We start from the raw sequence: 22,702 nt of genomic DNA on the forward strand, positions 1-22,702 counted from the left end.
GTAGTCAAGAGTCCCTGCTGCCCGGGGCTTTTGTTAATGCTGCCCATAGCTTTGTCGTCCTCTCCCTGGCTGCTTCTCACTGCCCAGGAAGCAGTAGTATTATTTTTAATGGGTGGACAGTGCTGGATAGAGAAACGTGGAGAACACTACATGGCATCTGGGCTAGCTCCTACAGTAATCAATGGATCACCATTCTGTAATAGGGACCTACAGATTGCTGCATAGTACAAACTTGGGGCACACTTTTGAAAAGTTCAGCTTCTGAAAAATTAGACCCCCTTTAAGGTATCTCAAGTTGAGCACCCAGAATCACCAGTCACTCTTAAAAATCTTGTCTGCTGCTGGTTGACCCAGCATAGGGCCCTGTACTGTCCTAAGTTACACTAGTGTAAATCAGGAATATATCTGTTGAAGTGAATGGAGTTATATCAGTGTAAAACTTCTGAGGCCCATAATTCTCATTTTACCTCTGTTTTTATTGTTTTCTCAAATCTGATTACTTACCTTGTGAATAATGAGCTACGTGGCTACAAATACCATCTCAATATAAATCAGAATCCACATATGTCCTTCCCTAGTTGTTGAGAATTTCTGTACTAGACAGGTTATGCTGTGCTTGTTGAGAAGGATGCTGCATCCCCAGAGGACGTCTCTTACTTATCATATATTTATCCCAAACTCTGTTGTAATATTATGAGCAATAATAAATGAGCAGTCATTTGGGGAAGCCCTAATCCTGTTGGAAGTGCAGGGTAACCCTTCTACAACAATAGACCTGGGAGACTGCCTCTGGCTTCTGTATTCCTTTACCTTCTGTGTTTGTTACCCTGTCTTTAAATACCTGAGGTAAGAAAATAATCTGTACAGTTGATGATTCAGTTAATCTTTATTAAAGAGATAGTACCTAAAGAGAAGCATTCTGTTGTTTCAGTACTGTGCTTATTAACTTCATAATACTGGAAATATTTTATATCCACGAAGGAGAGCTTTTTAAATAATGGGACATTCTCTTTGGTCAAATGAAAATGAAGTCCAAATAGGAGGCAAACCTCTCTTCCCACCTCCCCAAACTCTTCTCAAAACATTCCCTCAAATATTGAGCCTTCTCTTTATTCTTTTTAAAAAATCTATAGGACAAAATAGCACCCCATACTTGGGACCATTACTACAGAATGCTGCGGTATTTTTTTTTATTATTATTATTACAGAAGAACTGGATGCTAGACATTTAAAATACATTTTAAAAAAAAATCTCTTGGGAGTTTGTCTGTTTGACATCTGCCTGATAGCTGGATACATTCCTACTTTTACAGCCCGTATACAGAGAGAGTGACACTCTGCAAACAAAACATTGTCACCTGAACAATTCACTCAGCAGCTCGCTTTGCTGTCCATCAGAGGGGACTCATCTCTTTCTCTTTTTTTAATCCCCCCCATCCCCAAGCCTTTGTTGACGTTGACATCTCATCCTTTGGCCATCATTCATCCTAGCCACTGCAAACTTTGGAGAAAATAAAAACCCTGCTCCCCTAATCAGATTAGAGGGCCTGCAAATTGAATTCAGCCCCTCTCAGTGTCCCCTTAGCTGGCTGTCATTAGGAGCAAAGGCTGGCCCTTGGCAGAGGCCCAAACACCAGCTAACTGAATTTGAGATGCTGGAGTCTTGACAGGCCAAGGGAGGTAATTGAAGAGCCATGGGGATCTTGCAGAATTTCAGGCCATGAGGATTACACTGGGGGATCCTCAGGGCCCATCTGTAGTGGGGATGGGGCTCTAAAAAGCCACTGTCTGGGCCTTTATCTTTGCTAAAAAGATCAACACAAATGGATGGAAAGAGGTAACTTTTTTTAGCCAAACAAACCAGGTTTTCGGAATTCTCTATTATTTTTCCCTCTTGAGCCCCAATCTGAAGGTGGTAGTTTGTTTTGTTTTTGTAGTACAGGAATTTCCAAAGACATCCGGTCACTGTATAAACACACAGTAACAGCAAATGTAGCATGATTCAGAAATAACTTCGTAGAATATATTAGTATAAATAGAAAATAAACCTACACAGTCAATGTGGGGCTTATTTTCACTTTTTTTTTTTTTTTTTAAACTTCTGGAGTTGTATTAGCTCTCTCTCATCTTTTGTATAATTTAGCCAAAAATAAGATATTGGATGAAATGTAATGGCCTGTGATACACAGGAGGTCAGACTAGATTATATAATAGTCCCCATCTGTCCTTAAACTCTGTGAATTTAAGATTCTAGATTCAGGGCCTGACTTTAGTTACATTTTTGCATTTAATTTAATTTTTATTAAAATTTACCTACTTTTTTTTTTGTTTGTTTGTTTTTAATGACTGTTTTCTTTTTCTTTAGACAGGTTAAAATTGCTGTGTTCATCTCAGTAAAACTGTTTGGTCTACCCTCCAAAACAAAGCAATTTTTATTGAACCAAGACTAAAAAATATCAAAGGTACATTTTGACATTCGTTTATAATTTAGTGCACTTTCTAAAGCTCTTTAACTTCTACTGCAGATGCTCTTTCTTAGTCATGGGGCATTGGACACTTTGACAAAGTGTCTGTGAACGCTAGATTGATCTCAAAAGAATAAACTTGAAGCTAATCAGAAACCTGTCAATCTTTATTTAGTTGGAAGAGCTATAGTATATAGAGAAAAAACATAAATTATAAAACACTGTAAACATCTGTTAAATTTCTGAAAAGAACACGTTCTAGGTAGATTAATGTGGTTCAGAACTGATTTGTGTTTGTTGCCTTGTCTACGCACACAAGTTATACCTCTTTAACTACACAACTATAGATGAAGAGGTACAACTCCCATAGCGTGTACGCAGTATACTTATATATATATACATATAGCTTATTTATACTAGTAAATCTTATTCCTGTATGTGAAGGGGAATAAGATACACCCGTTCCAATCACCTCTATGCCAATAGAATTGCATCCACACCAGGGGTTGTACAAGTGTATTGGTACATTTATCACACACCTAACTGTCTTTATACTGGTATAACTATTTCAATGTGTAGACCAGACCTGTTTATACATAACACTAAAACAGAGCTTCAGCGCCAACAATCACAACTTTCTTGAAATTCTTCGAAGACTAAAGTTTTTTCAGAGAGCACCATGCTTTTGAAACTTTGGGATTTATGCTATTGTGAGACATCGTGTTTTGCACACCAGTCACATAATATGCAAACCAGGCAGTTTCAAATGAGCTAATGGTACATGTTTACATGTCTCATCATGAAGAATTCTTCTCAGCTGCCTCAGCCCTCTAATGTATCATTTCATCGTATGGTTTAGTAGAACACAGCACACACTTGGGGCCATATCTTCAGCTTGTATAAACCGACATAGCTCCATTGCGTTCACGGGAGCTATGTTGATTTACAACAGCTGGGGAACTTGCCCTATATGTTTATGCACAGTACTATAGGTGGGGCTGGTACTGCAGCCTACTGTTAATTTTGCCCAAGACTTTTCATTTGTAAAACCCTATTTTCAGTTGCTCATAACTTTGCCAAACTTTAACCAGTTAAGCTGCAATTTTCCGCCCTGGGGGGGGGGTCTATCTCAAGCTGAATGTTTTAAAAAAATTCAGCCAAAATGGTTCACCTGTTTTTGAGAACCAATCTAGGGGGAAAAAGGAGTTTTGTCCATATGAAAAAACTCTGGCAACTTTCTTTGGAAACTTTAGCATCCTCATTCTTTGGAGCAGGGACATGAAATTTGGGAGGGATGTTCCTTTTGCCATCCTGGTGAAAACACAACAAAGTTTGGCCAATTATAAGTCTTTGAAAAATTGCAGTTTGCACATGCTCAGTAGGGACTTGTTATATTTTAGAAGCTAAATTTTCCAAAGCTTCTATCCACAGTGTCCATACTCTAGCCTGGATCTGAACAGAACTTTCCCTATAATTGCAGCCCTGGGATACTGTGGACTGTGTTGGGTCTGGGCACCTGAACTGAGAGCAAGGAGACTCACTTCTGTACTCTTAATGACCCTATTAGGCCCAGGCAGCTTGGTAGAAAAAACTTCCTCTTTCAAATGAAAAGGGGACAAGAGTCAGATTTGTTGGGGTGGATTAGATTGGGGAGGAAGGGAATGGGGGGCAGAAACTGGGACTGGAGGTGGAAGAATAGGACTGAGAGTTGCAGGAGGAGGCAGAGGTTGAGAGTCTAGGCAAGAAGACTAGGATTTAGAACGAGCGAGGTGATTTGTTGTTATAGATCGCTTTTATGTATAGTTTTTTATCCAGATGGATCTTAAAGCACTTTTCTTACTAATAGTGTATGGAATGGAATGCATTCATCACAGGAATGTAGCAACTTTGGAGTGGGAGACAGCAGTTGTTTAACAGTGAACAGCATACACACCAGTTTAGAACAAAGAATGCCATATACAGTTGAAACAGCGGGCAGGAATTAGGTTTAAAATTAGTGCTGTGTGTTTATGCTTCACTGCATATGAACAGAGTAAATAAAAACATAAAATACTCTTGCTTTAAGGTTGCAATGTAACATTACTTAGAATCTGGAACAATACACAAGAACCAAAAAACAGAGAGAAAGAAATCCAGCTGCTCTGTAGAACAGAGAGGCACTCACCCCACCTTACTCTAGACTGGTTGCCTGCAAACTGACTCCTGCTGCTAAGCCCACATTGTACAGTTGCCTAGAGAGTCTCCTGAAAGCAGGACCAGAAAAAAACCATGAAATTTAAAGTGACAGCATATAGTTTTAAAAGGGTTTTCAATACACCACACTGTTCACATACATGGTTAGGAAAAAGAGGGATCTCTATGGGGTATTCATGTCACACAAGAAACTAAGATGACAAAGGCCTCAAGCAAAGCCCAAACTCTCCTCTATGAAGAAAAATATCCATGTTTTAACTACATATGGAAATTGCACACCTTGTAATCTTATGAGCTATATTATAGCATTGCACAAAATGCTTACTTTAACACTGCAAATAACACCTTTCCATTTAACCTGTGTATAAGAATTCTTCCCCAAATAATTGTATATGATAACACACCAAAATTTACCAGTGTCCCTGAAAATACCCCTTAACACAGATTTTTTAATCTTTATGTATTATCTTTAAAATTCATTCTTAAACCCAAGTGAGCAGCTGCGTATTTCCAATATTTTGAATATGGCAATTGTGGTTACTGTTACAATGACTTAGTCAGATGATGACAAATTGTAGGCCACATGCCCTTTCTTCTTTTAAGCAAAATGTTAATCGTTGGTGAAACTTGGAAAGCTAGTGGAGTTGTCAATAGTGCCCAATTGGAGACAGGTTATGTAATCCACAGCACGTATGTTTCACGGGATGTTATGGAGGAAAAGGCAACAAATCACTTTTTAAAAATTCTGGAATGTTATTCAGTGCTTATGTACAATGTAACTAGAATGGAAACATATTGGATATTTTCTTTCTTGCCCCCCTCCCCCGCTTTTTTTTTTTTTTAAACTAAGTAGCCTGTCTCCAGTTGGGCACTATTGACATCTCCGCCAACTGTCTAGGTTACACTAGCACAATGTCTATGGCTTCTCAGGATGTATTGCTATCAGAAGTGTTGCTCTTCTTCATTCTCCATCGTTGGATGGCTTGTTACCAAACTCCTATTTTTTAAAAAAAATATTTCCTTTTTAAGCCCTCATCCACCTTGCCCATAACTCTGATCATGTTATGTCTCCTGTCCCCTTTTCACTCACACCCCTCCCTGAGCTTCTTTGCTTGATCTGCATCCTGATCAAGGTTCCCCACAACACTGCTTCATCTCCTTCCTGTACAGGCTTTGGCAGGTACAAAACTTTTCAACTCATTTTCATAGATTCATAGATACTAAGGTCAGAAGGGACCATTATGATCATCTAGTCTGACCTCCTGCACAAAGCAGGCCACAGAATTTCACCCACCCACTCCTGCGAAAAACCTCTCACCCATGTCTGAGCTCAAATAGTGGTTTAAAGACTTCAAGGAGCAGAGAATCCTCCAGCAAGTGACCCATGCTACAGAGGAAGGCTAAAAACCTCCAGGGCAGATTGGAAGAAGCCCTAGAGGAAAATTCCTTCCCCACCCCAAATATGGCGATCAGCTAAACCCTGAGCATATGGGCAAGATTCATCAGCCAGATTTAATAATTTTATTAAGATAATGTTGAAATAAGAAACGGTACAGAGTTCAAGCATAGAAGTTTCTGGTTGTCAGGGGATAAGGTACAGATTATCAAGGGGTGCAAAATTCGATTTAGGAGCTGGTGGAGCAAGGATCACATAATAATCTGCAATCTCCCCGACTGGGGGAAAAGTTTAACCGGTCAGGGTACAGACATCAAGATATGGGGTAAGTTATTCACACAACAGCTATGTTCAGTATGCAGGGTATAGTGAGTGAAGACGGGGGTGGGGATGGGTCTACCCTCATTTGGTGGGGTTTAATGTTCAGTGGGTTTACGGTTCCAGTTCATACGGTCCGATGGGGAAGGCCTCTCAGTCTCTTTCCCACAGTGTGTGCACAATGTCGTACCGGCTCACTCCTCCTGGTACTGTCAGTGGCCGGTGATGTGCTCGATATAGATGTCCCTGGACCATCGGATGGTGTCCGAGACCATGAGGCACCGCATGAGCCGTGCGTAGCGTCTACCGATCCCGCAGGTCCACAGCACATGCTCATTGCAGGGGTCCCAAGCGCCCATGGATCCGACGATCAGGGCGTTCAGCTGCACCTCGTAGCCCTTCGCTCTCAGGGTGTCGGCCAGAGGGGCGTATTTACTACAGAAAATTCTTTCCTGGGTAACTCAGATCCCACCCCCATCTAACATCCCATCACAGGCCATTAGGCCTATTTACCATGAATATTTAATTACCAAAACCATGTTATCCCATCATACCATCTCCTCCATAAACTTATTGAGTTTAATCTTAAAGCGAGATACATCTTTTGCCCCCACTGCTTCCCTTGGAAGGCTATTCCAAAACTTCACTCCTCTGATGGTTAGAAACCTTCGTCTAATTTCTAGTCTAAATTTCCTGGTGGCCAGTTTATATCCATTTGTTCTTGTGCCCACATTGGTACTGAGCTTAAATAATTCCTCTCCCTCTCCGGTATTTATCCCTCTGATATATTTATAGAGAGCAATCAGATCTCCCCTCAACCTTCTTTTAGTTAGGCTAAACAAGCCAAGCTCCTTGAGTCTCCTTTCATAAGACAAGTTTTCAATTCCTCGGATCATCCTAGTAGCCCTTCTCTGTACCTGTTCCAGTTTGAATTCATCCTTCTTAAACATGGGAGACCAGAACTGCACACAGTATTCCAGGTGAGGTCTCACCAGTGCCTTGTATAACGGTACTAAAACCTCCTTATCCCTACTGGAAATACCTCTCCTGATGCATCCCAAGACTGCATTAGCTTTTTTCACAGCTATATCACATAGTCGTCCTATGATCAACTAAAACTACAAGGTCCTTCTCCTCCTCCTCCGTTACTTCTGATTGATGCCTCCCTAGCTTATAACGAAAATTCTTGTTATTAATCCCTAAATGCATGACCTTATACTTCTCACTGTTAAATTTCATCCTATTACTATTACTCCAGTTTACAATGTCATCCAGATCCTCCTGTCCTTTTCTAAATTGGCAATACCTCCCAGCTTTGTATCATCCGCAAACTTTATTAGCACACTCCCACTTTTTGTGCTGAGGTCAGTAATAAAAAGATTAAATAAGATTGGTCCCAAAACTGATCCTTGAGGAACTCCATTGGTAACCTCCCTCCAGCCTGACAGTTCACCTTTCAGTAGGACCTGTTGTAGTCTCCCCTTTAACCAATTCCTTATCCATCTTTCAATTTTCATATTGATCCCCATCTTTTCCAGTTTAACTAATAATTCCCCATGTGGCACGGTATCAAACGCCTTACTGAAATCTAGGTAAATTAGATCCACTGCGTTTCCTTTGTCTAAAAAATCTGTTTCCTCCTCAAAGAAGGAGATCAGGTTGGTTTGGCACAATCTACCTTTTGTAAAACCATGTTGTATTTTGTTCCATTTACCATTGACTTCAATGTCCTTAACTACCTTCTCCAAATTTTTTTCCAAGACCTTGCATACTACAGATGTCAAACTAACAGACCTATAGTTACCTGGATCACCTTTTTTCCCTTTCTTAAAAATAGGAACTATGTTAGCAATTCTCCAATCATACGGTACAACCCCTGAGTTTGCAGATTCATTAAAAATTCTTGCTAATGGGCTTGCAATTTCAGGTGCCAATTCCTTTAATGTTCTTGGATGAAGATTATCTGGGCCCCCCAATTTAGTCCCATTAAGCTGTTTGAGTTTTGCTTTTCTACCTCAGATATGGTAATATCTACCTCCATATCCTCATTCCCATTTGTCGTGCTACCATTATCCCTTTAAGATCCTCTTTCTCCTTATTAAAGACTGAGGCAAAGTATTTGTTTAGATATTGGGCCATGCCTAGATTATCCTTGACCTCCACTCCATCCTCAGTGTTTAGCGGTCTCACTTCTTCTTCTTTCTTTTATTCTATTAGGGGCAAAATGTGCCCCTTTTCAGTGTGCACAGAGCGTTCTGCCAGCAAAGGAACTGAATGTGATTCCACTGCCTTGGAAAGGGTCAGGCTTGAGGAGCCCATGAAAGAAGTGCATGCCACAGTGCCATCTCCAGAGGGGCACCATTCCATTGGGACTGGGACTTGTGGATCACCTCCTATACCGACCCACCAAACCATTCTCTGCAGCAGCAGCACAGGTACCATGGAGGGCACTCTGGCTCTAACATTGGAGTGGTGGTTGTGAAACATCTTCACTGCCATTCTGAGGCCTAGAGGGAATTATTCCTTCTCCCCCATCCTTCAGGAACTTTGTGACCTGCAGCCCAGCTGTTGGGGTTCTACTGTGAAGATAGAATTCAGTATTGTGGCCTCAGTCATTTAGGAGGTCTAACAATTCCAATTTTTCTTAAAAAATGTTACTTTTCCTCTTTAAGGTAAGGTTCTGCTCTGAAAAGAGCTTTTTACTGAGGGGTTGAACTGATGGGATTGCTACAGCTATGAAAGTGGGGGAAGATATCGACTTCCTTTCCATGGTTCAGGATGCACTGAGTTATGGCCAAAGATTGCCTCTTCTTCCTCCCACACTAGTGTAGTTTGCCTCTTTTGAAACGTATCTAATATCCTACCCTGTTAAGCTCTATCTCTAATAAGAAACCTCTCTGGTGTGGCCTGTGTATGCTTGCTGTATAGCAGAGTGCGAGGCCTCACTTTGTTTAATGGTTTAATTACAATGTCAGTGTGGATTCATTAGCATGACAGCTGTCACTGTAAATGGGCAAGCAGGGAGGCTTTCAGAGCCCCAGGGGTCAGGATAATTGATGTAGTGAACAGAATACTGTATTTACTAAACAATGGGCTGGGTCTCTATTTTGACCTGGGAAGGGCAATCAGTGTAAGAAGGGAATCGATAGCAGCTGAATTTTCATCAGGGATCAGACTGATTCAGCCACATTAACCTCCTCACGCAAATTATGTTCTGCTGGAGCTTGGATGATGATAGCAGGCTCCAAAGGAGGTTTACAGACTCTTACAGATTCGTGATGGTGTTTTGTTTTTGTTTAATACCTAGCATATTCTGAGATCCAGATCAGCAGCGTTGGCAAATCAAAGAAAGAGAGAATCTACCTCAACTGTATTCAGATGTTCTTTATATTTATTTCTCCTTCACTTCTCCAGTCTCTTGCTCTTCATGATATAACACCACAGAATAGTTTTCCTCTTCTACTTCACTTCATAAAATGGGCTAGTGGAATAGTAGTTGGAGAGGAGTTAACAGTATTGACATTTCTTCTTGAACGGAGTTCTCTTCCATGAAGTTTTAATGCATCACCTTTGCCACCCACAATCTACTGCCTTATGTGACCAGTTGAGGTTTTATGTTGTCCAGTGTGGGCTTCCCAATGATACTATTGCTGTAATTCCATGGGCCCCCTCTGTGGAGCCAGCCTATCTTAAAGCTTCTGTTGGCAGACTTGCCATTCAGATAATCTAGCCCAGGTTTACAATTGTTCCTTGTATTTCTTCTTTTTCTCATGTGCCTATCTTTGAAGCATGGGAATTTTTCGCAAAGTTATTTTGTAGGTGATCCTAAAAACAGAGGCCAACCAAATAAGGCCCTGTTAGACCAATATGTAAGAGTTAGTACTGGTTGAAATATTTCAACAACGACAAAAATGTTGTTCTGATTAAGTCAAATGTTTCGCCAAAATGTATCAATTCAAAATTTTTCATTTTTTTTAAATTAAAATTGAAAATGAAAAATTTGGGGGTATTACTTTTTGAAATTGTGTTTTTCTTTTCGGTACAGAAAAAACACTTTCTCCAATTTTTCCTTTTTTTCACTGGAAAAAGGGGAAAAGTAAAGAAGTGAGGGTTTCCCCCACTATTTTCTTATTTTTAAAAATTACCCCCACACACACACACCCTTTTCCCAGTCAAACAAAGTGGGGGGGAAAGCTTTTATTAAAAAATGTGTCTTGCATGGTATCAAGTATCAGAGTGTTAGTCTGTATCCACAAAAACTACAAAGAGTCTTGTAGCACCTTAAAGACTAACAGATGTATTTGGGCATAAGCTTTCGTGGGTAAAAAACCCACTACTTCAGATGCCCAAATAAATCTGTTACTCTTTAAGGTGCCACTGGACTCCTCATTGATTTTATTAAAAAATGGATTGTGAATGTCTGAGGTTTTTCCCCACCAATATGAAATGATTTTTTTTGAAAGTTTAAAAACTTTTGTTGAAAAATGAAAAAAATTTGAATATATTTACTATATATACTTTATACTCCACTCTCCCTCAATGCTAGTAGACATACAGTGCACCATATTTATCCTGCAAAGAAGGAATCCCACACCATTCCTGTGGATAAGCAAGCCGCATCTTATCCTTTATAACTTGTACTATGGGACCTTTATGGTGCTAGGCACTGTACAAATGCATGGGAGCAAAAAGCTCACTGTCTAAATAAGGTGGGAGGGGAAATAGAGACACAGAGAAATGAAATGGTTTGCCCAAGGTCACAGAGCAGGTCTGTGGCAGTGGCAGGATTAGAACTTATGACTCCCTGTCCACTAGACCACACAGCTTACCATATTGTAAGGGTTTTATACTTACTACCACTAACATAGTATCTACGCACTCACCGTATTGTTCTTCTATGACAAACACAGTAAAATGAGTAAATGCTGCACACTGTACATGTCTCACTTATCGAGTTTGGGGCAGATTAGTAGAAATAAATCTTGCATAACTCTCGTAAGCCATAAACATCCTGTTAGGTTCTAAATGGGGAGCCTAATCGCAATCTAAATGTTTTCACTCCAAGTGCAAAACCAGAGAGAGAAAATTTCACAGCACTGTTAACATGCTGTAGAGGAAACCGGACTGTTACAATATGCAAAGTCCTTGAGAAGGCACAGGAAATTGGCACACAAAGGGTTAATCTAACAGCCAGGGGATCTTCACTCAGTTAAGAGGCAGTGACTTCTATGATAAGTTTGACTTGCATAAAGTCGTCGCAAGGGCACAATGTGTGTGGGTGTGGGTGTTTCGCCCAAGACAGTGACCTGCCGGGATTTAGTATTGTACTATAGAAGCTCATGTTTAATTTAAAAAAAAAAAAAGCGAGAAGTATCATCCTATGCCTAGTTTTAAAAAATGTAAATGATTAATATTGGTAATGCGTAGCAAAAGGAGTAGGTGGGGTGGGAAGAGGGCACAATCAGATTGACTCTAGAAGAGGCTTCCGCACACACACACTCATTGTGTCGCCTCTGTTGGTTGCATAAGTGCTTTTAAAATAATGAAATTACTGCCATCAGAAAGAGGAGAGATGTCATATGAGATTTTGGGGGGAGACGGAAGGAAGAAGGGGAGTTCAGTTGTTTGGTTTAAAAATATCTCTTGCAATATTTGCACTGGCCCAGGAAGTTGAATTGCCAAGTCTTTTAATAATTAAAAAGGAAATGCCTGACAAAGTAAGAAAACATATGCAGAAGCATGTGGGAGTTTTTTGTTTTAAAATAAGCAAATCATCTGGACGTTTCATACTGTGTGGTCTGTCTTAGTTATGGCAAAAGAGTGTGTTACCATTGTTAGTGGGGTAGGAAATGGAAAAAAAAGTGTGTGTGAAATGCATACATATATAATATGCCTGCTTGTGAACTGATCTGAATGCTGCTTCCCAAAGCAAGAGCTCTGTGTGTTTTGCGTTATTGTAAAGGAAGGAGTGGCTTTGCAGCAGTGAAAGTTTGAATTCCTCACCCAATCGGTTCTTGTAATGTTTCTGTGAAGGGCATCAGCATGAAAGATACAATATTAGCACAGAAGGAGACATGTCATTTCACTCAAGTCGGAGAAGGGAAGAAAGCAGGAGGAGGGGCAATAGAGGGGAGGGAGCCCTCCTGTGAATAATTTTCAATTCAATTAGTGTGTGCTGAACAAGGTAATAAAAAGCATCAGGGACGGGTGCAGATGTTTCAATAACAATTGGCTTCACTAGAATCCTCATTGATATGGAACATAATATAAATAGAAAGCCAGTGTCTGTGCTTGTGACAAATAGGGGGTTTTACTAGTCAACCAAATACCTGCTAGCAGTACACACCAAAGAGTGAAAACAGAGAACCCGCAGAAGAAGCCAGTTGCCAGTGAAGGCCCCTCACTGTGTACAGTGATAACAGTTCTTTGGTGACAACATGAAATCTGGTGAGCTGTGTTGTGCTTTCCCTGGGTCTGCATAGTCCTGTTAGGTGACAGAGATCAGGTAGGTTTTTTTGAGGGCACCGATAATTTCAGGCTCACAACTTCATAAATGTTATGAGCTGCTGTTTGGATGAGAAATATTCAGGATGGGATTTTATAATGTGCCTTGACTAACCAGCCCTTTGTTTTCAATAGTAGAATAGGATTATGTATCTAGTATAAATATCTCCCTTAGGACTGAGTGTGTGTTTGCAGCTTTCTATGAATCTATAGTCCAGGGCCTTATTTTAATGACACACTTGTACAAAGTTCAGCTGAACTAATTGTTGGCACAAAAATATTAATAATCAGATCTTCCCTTGATTTTAGCTATTTCTTGGTGTAACATGATGAGTAGTGTGTTGTGTCCCCAGCTAATTCCTAGTCCACACAGAGGATAAGGGTCTATCCCTGCTCCCAGCAAATGAAGTTACTCTTTGATAGCCCAAATGCTAGAAGCTTGCAGTTTGGATCTTGTGATCCAGAGTTCTGTGCCACTAATGACCCGTTGGATTAGGGATGTTATAAGAATGAGCACTTTAGCCAAGAAGCGTGCCTCAGAGTCTGTCTCTCTACATCAACCATGTAAACCCCATTATTTCAGCATTTCAATATTAGACTGTGTGTTTCATTGGGAGTGACTGTGCTCTGGCAAAAGATGGATTGATGGCTTAATACTGTAGATCTTTTCCCACCTGTAATTTCTATGAAAGCCTGCTTGCTGCAGTAAAATGACCAGTATATAGCTGTGCATGTGAGAAGTATCTGAAGAGATTGGAAAGGTAATGAGGGTAGCATGCTAATCAAAAACAAAGGGAACTGACCTCATCACTCCTTTCCCTTCAGGGGTGTCTTCACTTCTTCTCCTGTAGCGACCTCACTTACAGGAGTTTTGGAACAGCAGAATTTGCATTTCTTGGGTACTTTGCTGACCGTGCCCCCTTCTTAAAGCTCAACTTTCTGAAGTGCTGCAGGTGTGCATAGGTGCACATGAGAACTGGTGCCCAATCTCTGCCCAAAATAATTGGGCACCTCCCTCTCTCCTAAGGACCTTCATTATTTCTTAAAAGAGACTTTGGTTTCATTTCCTCCCCTTTCTTCTGCAGAGACACTTTCCTGAAATCCTGATGACTGTCAAAGAAATGTTAACGTGTCTTCTCTTATAAGTAGACCAGAAGTCTGTACTGGCAGAGTCAGAGCTGATCGCCTATTTTAATCTCAGATCATTGGTCTCTAGCTCAGGCTTTCACAATCAGCTACAAGTCCTGCGCTTTTGGAGTCACAGGTTAATGACACACTGTGTTTAATGTGGTACTCTTCAGGGTCTTTGACTATCACCTGAAAATTAAAGTTAAAATCCTTTCTATGAGGAATGTCACTCAAATCAAAATCCTGGATCCAAACACCTACGAACATGGAGGGGGGGGGGGGGGGGAAATCTGGATCTAGCGCTGAACTTTTGAATTTTCAGCTCATCTCTGCATTAAATAACAGATCATGCCTGACGGGGAGGAGTCCTAGAATAAAGGAGAATTGTGCTGTGTGGGTGACCCTTGGAAGCTCATCCTGTTGTTGATTGGTGGGATGACAATGTTTTGTATTATTTACCTATATAACATGAATATGAACAAAACACCTAAAATAAATAAGGCTGACGCTTGAGTCATAAGTTGCTTCTGGGCTTTCACAGACCAGAGGTTTTGCCTTTTCATAGAGTGTTAGGTTATGGCAGAGATTTTCAGATTTATTCATAATCTGACCCACACTTTAATACAAAAATTGTCCTGGGGGACCATATGCCAACCCTCCTGCAATCCCATGGATCGTCCCCCTCGTAATAATGATGGGTAGGTAGCAATTGCATATGATGGAGAATATTTGTGTATGTTTAGGTGTCTGAAGCCAGTTTAGCAGCTGGAAATGAGAAGGAACAAGTACTATATGATCAGTCAGCTGTTCTTGGACCGCCACAAGTTTACCATGAGCCAAAAGTGGTCCATGGACCACAGTATAGAAATTTGGGGGTTATGGATTTAAACTTCTCAATCTTGTCTCATCAATTTGCCCTAAACACAAAACTTTGGCTCAAGACTGCTCCAGGCTGGTGTAGCTGAGAGCGGAACTTGGCCCAGTCTATCTATTTGCATCTAACTTGGCATGCAAGATAAATCTGCTTGTTTCTTCAGAAACAAAGGGGCAAAACTCCAGCTGGTGTAAACTAGAGCAGTTCCATTGACTTGAAGTTGTGATGGTTTACACCAGCTGAGGATCTGGCCCTCCCTACATCTCTTATGATGAGAGAGGCCAAGTGCATATTTCCACTTGTTGGTTGTAGACTGTCTTGCTAGGTGATAGATCAAAAATGCACTGTTCTAGAACTTTTGTTACAACTATTGTGGACAACATGATGAACGCACATTCAAAGGAGCATATTTGTAGAAAGGATATTGTACGTCTTTTGGAAGTAAATGCTGCACTCATGCATATAGGCTGAATGTTTATTAGCAGAACTTCAGCAGTTTGCTTCACATTCTAACAGCCAATGCATTAGTCTAATTTCTAGTAATGCTGGACCAGAGGGTCTCGGGCTACATTATGTTTGCCTTAAAAGGACACTATTATAAATATCCTCTTTCTTCAGGGACAAGGGAAGCCATTGGTTGACTCAAACTTGATAGCTAAGTTCAGCTATCAACTTCTACCTTCCACCACTAATTTATAAATTCAATGCATTTATAGCATCCAGATTTCAAGTTTCTCTGTCAATAGTATAAAAAATTGTGGTATGATATCTTCTACACAATTAAATGGTTAGATAATTTGGTGAATCAAAGCTGATCTGTTTGCAGGTACAGAATATTATAACAGATAGTCTTTTTTCTTTTTTTTTTTTTAAAAGGCTCTGATATTGTATATGAAACATTCTATTGTTTTGTTTAGTACAGAGGAAAATGTATTTCTCTAATAGATCCATGTTTTTTCAGGTTAATTTTTTTTACATTTTAACTTTTGGTACCTAAACATATATTCTCTTCTCTTTTTTACTCATACTTAACTTACTCAGGGATATTATAAACCATTAAGTCCTGAATCTCTTCCCCACTACTTCTTCTTCTTCTTTTTTTTTTTAACCCTTTTACCACGCTTTTGGCAGGAGGCATGTTAGCTTAGTGCCTAAGGTGCTGGACTACAATCCTGGAAGTTTTGGGTTTGAGTCTTATTTGATCTCGTGCTGAAAGGCTGCCTCCAGTTCACCCAGTTGCAAAAGGGATACCTGATCCATCAGTTTAGGGAAGGGAAAGGCCATGAGACAAAATGCTGGTCACATCACTCCCTTGTGTACCATTGGCTATGGAAACTGACAGGTCTTAAACTGTGTCAGCAGAGGCTGGATACATGGGTCTAGCTTGTTTTGAAGCACCTCAACAGTGCTTCTTATGCAATAACCCAAAGGGTTTAATGGTTACTTGTATCATAGAGTTTAAGGCCAGAAGGGACCACCAGCTCATCTAGTCTGATCTCCTGAATATCACAGGCCAGCAGTGCCACCTGCACACTAAATACAACAACCGTACAATTGTATTATGTTTGTTGATCCTATCTACTCTCAATATCTTGTTCAACATTCTTATCTGCCAACCTCTCTCTCCTCCTCTTTTGTCTTCAGTGTGCAGAAAATTTGCTCAAGGCAAAACCTCTGGTCAGTGAAAGTAATGGTACACTTAATCCTTTGTTGATTTTACTCCATATAGAAAAAGCAAGCTCTGGCAGCTTTTACATGTAACCTGGTTTTGTTACTCTAATACTATCAGTTTTGCATCTTTTTTTTCTTCTTCCTAGGGAGGCACTACTGTGATTTCAATTAAATTCATTTTCTGCTTAATGTCATGTTTATCATTATGAGTTTTCTGTGTCTTGTATAATTTATTGCTTTGTATGTTTGTGCCATTGTGTTATTTATTGTGATTTTTACTGTAATGCTCTCTAACTCACTCAATGTGTGTGCATGAATTAGCGGTGCCATTTTCAAAAGTGCTCATTGTTGTTCTAACTCTACTCCCACTGAAAAAGTGTTGGCTTAAATCTGCTCCCATTAAAGCCAATGGGAGTTAGACCAACACTGTGCACTTTTGAAAATCACTCTCTCATGTATTTACAGTTACATATTTTACATAATCTTTTGGGGACTTTGTTCTGTATGTGTGTAGCATGTAGCACAATGGGGTCCGGGCCCATGACTGGGGCAGCTAAGGGCTCCTGCAATGCAAAAAATCCATAATACACACACACACACACACACACACACACACACACACACACACACACACACACACACACACACACACACACACACACACACACACACACACACACACACAGAGTCTTATGCATGAATGATTTTCAAACAAACAAAAAGGCCTATAAATGCATCAAACTTTTGATTTGATGCCTATTTGACAATCTCTAGCATTTGTGCAATATTTTACAGGCATGCTGCTGGTCCATTTCCTGTCTGATTTATGTTTTATTATGGAGAGAGCTAAAACAGCTCAGATAATTCATGAGTGAGGTACTGTTGCTTTATGTTAGTGAAATTAGAAAGTAAGATCTATCAGCATGTAATATGACCATAAAAATAAGCACAGCCACAGCATCCTAAAGCAGAGTAATTGAATCATTGCAAAGATACACTCGAAAACAACCTTCCACTTAGAACTCCTGCAGTATATCAATGGAACTTTTGGTTACTCTGTAGTAGAACAATAGACCAGTCTCCTTCTGAAGTGGTGGGGAGAATGAAAAGAATTGTTCGTGTGTTATAACATACTAGGCAATACAAAATAAATGTGATTTCTTATAAATAAAATATTTATAGCTTTTGGTCTTAAGATACCCCAAGATGGATTTAGTCTGAATTTAATTGCCAATATAGCATAAAATATAGCACTGACCATAGAACAGCACACCAGGTGACTGGTACATTAGGTACCTTCTCAGAGATTGAAAACATTATTTTAAACTTATTTGTAATGACAACAGCTATTCTTCTCTGTTAAGTCCAGGTGGAGCCTACATGTGCACAAAGCACAAGTGGCTAATTTCTTGGCCTCACTGACAAACTGGAGTGTGGGACCGTTTGGAGAGCCAGACAGGCCTCAGTCAGACCCAGAGATCAACACTTCAGCCCGGCCTGCGTCACTGCTGATGAAAAGTGCCTGTCACTCAGAAGGCAGATTATCCACACAGAATGACAGCGAGCAGATCTCCCCCTCTCTCACCCACAGCATTGTTCTGGCTGGGTGATCTGGAGAGTACACCAGGCTCAGATCAGGCAATGTAAGATAGGAAGCATAAATGTTTTAATTAAACAAATGGCTCTTTTTTCCTAGCTAAGGGCCAAATCTTGGTTGCTTTACTCCTGGAGTAGTCACACTAGAGTGAGTGGGATTACACGTGGGGCTAAAGGACATAGGATTTAGCCCGAGAAGTGTCAAAATGCCACCTGCACTGCCCAGTGAATTACTGCTATTTGACGCTTCTAAATCAGGTCATGGCAATGGGTAGGCCATCGTGATAAATCTTTCTCTGCTATTGACAGCATTTGTGGTGGGGGTTTTCTTGTTGTTTTCTGTTCTAATTCCTCCTTGATTGTATAGCTTAATATCAGCTGTCACTGTTAGGTACAAGAAAGGTCATTTACAAATGTTTGTTATAATCCAAAGATTAGTAAAAACGTTAAATGCAGCCAACAACCCATGGAACTCTGGAGGAAAAATATAACATGTAATATGAATAGCAGACATTTGTCTATCAGCTTAATTTCACAGTAGAAATGATATCCTGGATGAACACCCTACTTCAGGCTGTGAAAGCACAGGTGAGAATAAAATGATTTACTTTAAACTAGAAGTTTATACTAAGCCATGGTGTCCTCTCTCACTGCCTTTATTTTCCCTAAGCATAGATACTCTCACCATGTAGGATATGATAAAAAAGGGGTTAAAGTAGTTAAAATGCCCATTCAAATTTCCTTTGCTATTAATGATATCTCTAGCTCAGCCTACATCCTCATTACTCTGGTTGTGTCCATAGACACTCTGGTTCCAAAATGAACCTATTGGATGGAAAATGGGACCTGCAGATGGACCTAAAGATCACATCAACAGGGTTTCCACTTCAACAAGAAGGGATTAAAGGCTGGATCCTGCTCCCATTGAAGTCCATGACAAAAGTCCCCTTTACATTGGTGGTGCAGGATGAGGCTTTTAGATAGCAGGAGTTTTTTAATTGCATCCAAAATGTGAAACAAATTATTCTAATTGTTGCAGGAGACCAATGGTACAGACATATGGCACTGTCTCTCATCTGTCAGTTTGTCCATCTGTCTGGCTCACATCACCATAGTATCCAAGCACCTCTTACTTCATTAAGATGTGTTGCCTTGACCTATTTTCCCTCTAGCTATATCTCTGTACTTATCAAGGCATTTAATTTTTTGAATTGCTGGATTTCAAGATTTCTCTGGAGAAGAGGAAAGCCAAGGATTATATTTCAGATGTTCTATATCAGGAAAATTGAAATTGGATTAGCTAGTGTTTTGTTATACTCTTATGCAACACATTTAATGTTTTTAACAGACTTGCAATGGTATATATTCTCCAATACATGGAACAAGGGAAGATAGGACCCATATCTTATGAAGTCACAAAATTTTATAAAGTACCGTGACTTACAGGAGAGTTCAAAAGTAATATTTGGGTAAAAACATCTTTTAAAATGTCAGGGAAATACATGGAAGATAGTAAGCATTTTTGTCTGTGTATATTATGCCTTTCCTCTTCAAAGCTCCTTACACATGTTAATTAAACCTGACAGCACCCCTGTAATGTAGTAATTATGAAGGGTGAGAAGTTAAGCAATTTCCCCAAGACCAGAAAGTGAGTCATAACCAGAATCGGGATTAGAATTTGGGAGTTTGTGGGCTAAGAATTTCTGAAAATTCTACTATCTGAAGCATAGATTAGCTCAATTGACAGGGAGACTAAGGGTGTGTCTACACTTCAGTTAGACATCTGCAGCTGGCCTGTGCCAACTGACTCAGGCTTATGTGGTTCGGTCTAAGGGGCTGTTTAATTGCAGTGTAGACGTTCCAGCTCGGGTTGGAGCCCAGGCTCTCTGACCCTGGGAGGTAGGAGAGTTCCAGAGCTTTGTGTCAGCTTGAGCACCAAAGTCTACACTGACATTAAGCTGTCTATGCAATGTAGACACACCATTAGCATAGGCGGCGAGTTGTATGGGCCTGTGATGCCCGTGCTTCACCAATATTTAGGAACGTGGGCCTGGCTCCACCAATGTTTAGGCTTACCGAGCTGTGGGGGCCCAGTGCTTTGGGGGGATGTGGGATCCCGGGCAGCCTAGGGAGTTAGAGGGAGGCCTGGCACCAGCAGCAGCGAGCGACCCGGCCCCAGCCTGTCCTGCTCCGCTCCACCCCACCAGCTCCCAGCATCTTTTGGAGGAGGGGGCGCAAGCCAGAAAGAGGTGTGGGGGGGCGGCTTGGGGGAAGGGGTGGAATGGGGACAGGGAGGGGGCGGAGCAGGGGCAGGCTGGGTCTGGGTAGCTCGCTGCTTCCAGTGCCAGGCCCCCTGCTAACCCTCCAGGCCACCTTGGACTCCACATCCCCCTGAAGCACAGGGCCCCCCAAAGCATGGATGGGACAGCTCTGGGTCCAGGGCGGCCTGGGGGGATTAGCAGGGGGCCTAGTGCTGGCAGCAGTGAGCGACCCAGCCCCAGCCTGCCCCTGCTTTGCGCCCTCCCCGCCCCCATTCCACCCCTTCCCCCGCCCCTGCCCCGCCTCTTTCCAGGTACAAATCAGAATGTAAAACTAGAACCTGTCAGCTTGCTGGGGAACATGCACTATGAATAGCACCCTCCCATATGCTTGCCAGAAGAACAGGCGAACTAAGATGTGAGTAAACTAGCGAAGGTTCCGATACCATTCAACTCCAAATAATGAAAATGTGGGTTGCAGTAACTCAGTAAAATACTGTAAACAAAGATCATGCAAATGTACAGGTCGATGCACACCCAAACATTTAATTAACCTGCATTAGCGCGCTGCATGGCTGTGTTATGGCAATTGTGATGATATCTCTAGCTCAGCCTACATCCTCATTACTCTGGTTGTGTCCACAATAAAGTAGTTCCATAGACACTCTGGTTCCAAAACGAACCTATTGGATGGAAAATGGGACCTGCAGATGGACCTAAAGATCACGTCAACAAGGGTTTCCACTTCAACAAGAAGGGATTAAAGGCTGGATCCTGCTCCCATTGAAGTCCATGACAAAAGTCCCCTTTACATTGGTGGTGCAGGATGAGGCTTTTAGATAGCAGGAGTTGTGATGTGGCCATTGAACAAAAATAGGAAGCTGTTTAATGTATGCCATGGTTACAGCATGATTCCAGGTGCTTAGAGAGTGGTATTGTGGGGATACAGCATGTTAACTAGCAAGTTGTTGTGGAAAGATGAGGGGATGAGGTTAAATTTAGTAGCTGGGGGAGGAGGAATGTTTTAAAAATGGATTGTGTTACCTCAGGTCACAGACCGGGCACCCACACCCACCAAAAAGCTCTGAGATGAATCTGAGGAAGTGTGTGGTACTAGTAAGGGGTGGGGTGCGGACATGGCTTTGTGACTGGCAAAAAGGGAGTGCAGCATTGCATCCTGGGATATCCTCCTGTAAATTCCCTGCTTTGTCAGGTCAGGTTGGTCCCTCTAACTGTGCAGAAATGTACAAGTGAGGCACTACGCAGACGTGATGATGCTTTGTGACCCTTTCAGCTTCGGGTTTACTGTGGTACATTTTCTAATACTTTTTGTCTGTATGATGCAGGAGGTAAGACTAGATGATCATAAGGGTCCCTACTGGCCTTAAAAAATCTATGAACTTTAACTCTTGGGCTTGGCAAGTCCTGCATCTCCTAGTTGGGACGCATCACATCAGTCTCTGCTGAGTTAGCGCAAACCTCTAAGAAGGCTGATGCAACCCTATAATGCTGCCTGAGAAGCAAATGCAGTCCATTTCCCATTAGTATCCTCTCTGAACCGGCCATCTTGTATTTAAAATGCACTTCATTAGCCCCATCAAATGAAGCAATGGCATTACACATATATTTATCGATGCTGTCCTAGCTCTACCATTTTGTTATGAAGTAATGCAATGACAGATCTGGGGCTTCTTTGAGAGAACTGCAAGCAGGGCTGGTTCTAGGGTCCCATTACTGGGGAGCGTGAAGGGGGTATTTTGGGGGCCCTGGATATCACTATTTACAAAACAAACTTCCTGGGGTCCAGGGGCCAGTTGGACCTCCTGGAAAATCTTGGCTGTTAAGAGTGTAAAAAAAAAAATAAAATAAAATGTGGCTAGTGTGTCAATATTTTGCTGTGATTTATAATTTATATAAAGGATGAAGACTCTAATCTGCTGCTGTTCCATGACTTAACATTGGATAACTTTGTACATATTTTGGCCTTTCTGAAAATAATTGGGGGTCCGTGAAGATTATTTCAGGAGGCAGGCGCGGACGTCTCCTGTGCCCCCCTGGTAGCGCCAGGCTTGACTTGAAACCCTGGATTGAGAACAGATTAAAGGGGCTGAATGTGAGGAGAAAATAACCTTCCGCTGAGCTGGACTAGTTAAACTAAGGAGGGACCCAGGGGCAGTACTCCCATCACTCTTCCTCTGCTAAAAGCAGAAAGAAAGTGCATCTGGATTTGGGTAAGTAGCACCCCCTACTCCTTTTTTGGTGACATGAGAGCTCCTTCTCCTGTTTCAATCTATCCTAA

This window comes from Eretmochelys imbricata, chromosome 2 (assembly GCF_965152235.1).
Source record: "Eretmochelys imbricata isolate rEreImb1 chromosome 2, rEreImb1.hap1, whole genome shotgun sequence".
Taxonomy (NCBI): Eukaryota; Metazoa; Chordata; order Testudines; family Cheloniidae; genus Eretmochelys; species Eretmochelys imbricata.